Source organism: Austrofundulus limnaeus, unplaced genomic scaffold, assembly GCF_001266775.1.
Source record: "Austrofundulus limnaeus strain Quisiro unplaced genomic scaffold, Austrofundulus_limnaeus-1.0 Scaffold276, whole genome shotgun sequence".
Classification (NCBI taxonomy): Eukaryota; Metazoa; Chordata; class Actinopteri; order Cyprinodontiformes; family Rivulidae; genus Austrofundulus; species Austrofundulus limnaeus.
Genome location: NW_013952678.1, coordinates 189,418 through 191,610, shown reverse-complemented (window position 1 = coordinate 191,610; position 2,193 = coordinate 189,418).

Genomic DNA, 2,193 nt, shown 5'->3' with positions numbered 1-2,193 from the left:
GTATGACTCCGCCCCCTGTGAGCAAAAGGTGTGAATCAGGACCCCAATGATACCAACACAAAGAGGGAAAGAGGGACTAAAACAAGGGGATGTTGAATCCCCGCATGCATTCACTACATACACATAACATGACACGGGTCAGGTGATGGGGCACATGACCCTCTATGAAAAATGGAGCTAATCAAGCCTATTGTTAGGCGATTGCCCTCTTTTGCATGTGATTAACCTGTTTGTCCATGTGGAGGCAGTGCTCATAAGGAACTCATCAGACTGAAGAAGTCTCTTGGAGCGATGAAACGTTTCACTAAAGAAGAACCCATCCAGAGGACCTACTTATTTTTTCTTTTGATTTTTTCTACCTGGATTACTGAGATGCATCAGGACACATTGTCAACCTTAGTTGTTTTTATTTGTGCTATTTAAATGAGAAAAAAAATACACTTGACACTTTTGTGTACTACTTCTCATGTATATTTTTGGCTGTTGCGTTTTACAGCATTTGCTAAAGTAAATTAAACTTGGCCATCGATGCGCGCTCTTCTCCTRCAGCACTTGAAAGCAGCACTCCGACCTATTCTCCAGCCTCGGAGAGGCACTGCGCATGCGCAGAGCATCATCCAGCAGCTCGAACCGGAGGAGGATGATGCGCTGCGTGGTACTCGGAGAAATCTTTTTTTTTTCTTAAGTGTGTGGAAGTAAATGYCCGGGCTGAGTTTGGTGAGGACTCGGAGGCGCTGCAGGGACATCTGTCTGCTCCTCCTCCTCCTCCTCCTTATTAGGAGGAGACCGCGAGGAGGAGGGACCGGGGTGTGGATGCAGCAGCCTTATCGATAGCAAACTGGTTCCGATCCGGTTCAGACTAGTTCTGCTGTATGCGACTGTGGCTTTGAGAGGCTGCCAACAGAGACAAACTACTGCAGGGGACCGAACGAGAGCACTAATGTGGATTTGCACCTTCATCGTTATACTTTACGACACATTTGCCGCTTTGCGTCACCTTTGATGTGCCGTTACTGTAAAATACGCAGCTTATTGCATAAATAAAGCTGCGGAGGCACATTTGTTGGATTGGGCTTTTAATCAGGGCAGGGTGTGATGGAGGACAAAGGAGGAGGGTGAGGGGTACACTCAGCTGGGACCAGCTGCAGACAGGTACTGGTCCGGGTTCAGATGGGTTCTAATAATCCCCACACACAGAGTGATGTTTGACAGAAACAGCGGCGGCGTGGAGGGATCACTGCAGTGCAGCAGAGCTGTCAGTCACACACAAACAGCCCCTTTGTGACTCGTTACCTCCCCTCAGAGTCACATTTCAGTCTAATTAATGGAAACAATGAACCCATTAAATGTTTTTATTTAGGACTAATTATTGTTGCTTCTGCGTCAGACTGTTAGCAAAATATCCCATGARCCAATGAATGGGTTTGATATCTTCAGAAAGYAATCATTAGATGTGAATAAAMAGCTGATTAACTTTTGGAGTCAACCTGATTCAAGATGGCCGCCACAGCTCATCAAACTTAGCAAACACATAAGCWGCAGTCAGTTTTATAGATAATGAGATGTGGTTTGGTGTGTGGTAGTAGCTGAGAGTCATCCCCACACATTGTGAGCACTAACTAATCAGAACATCTTTGCATGAACCATTCAGATCGACTGTTAGCAAAATATCTCACGAACCAGTGGACGGGATTTGATGACATCAGAAAGTAATCATTGGATATGAATAATCAGCTGATTAAMCTTTGGGGTAAACCTGATTCAAGATGGCTACCACAGCTCATCAAACTTAGCAAACACATAAGGAGGTATATCAGTCAGTCAGTTTTACAGATATTGGGCTGTAGTTTGGTGTGGTAGTAGCTGACAGTCATCCACAATAGGAGTACTAAATCAATTAACCAATTAATGGAAAGCGCTCCAAACTTGACCAAAACTGAGGATGACTGATATGAAAAGGTGGTGGGTGATGTGCATTCCTTCAGCTTTGCTTTTAGCTCCGTCTAGATTTTATGGGGACTTTTGTTTGAAAATAAAAGATGAGCTTCAATCAAATTTTAGGATGTCCTCCAGCCGCCTAATCTGAATATCTGCTGCACATCAAACCAGTTAAAGAGAAATCCAGCTCAGAACACCCCTCCTCACGCATCCACTGTCTACACACACACACACACACACACGCGCGCGCGCGCG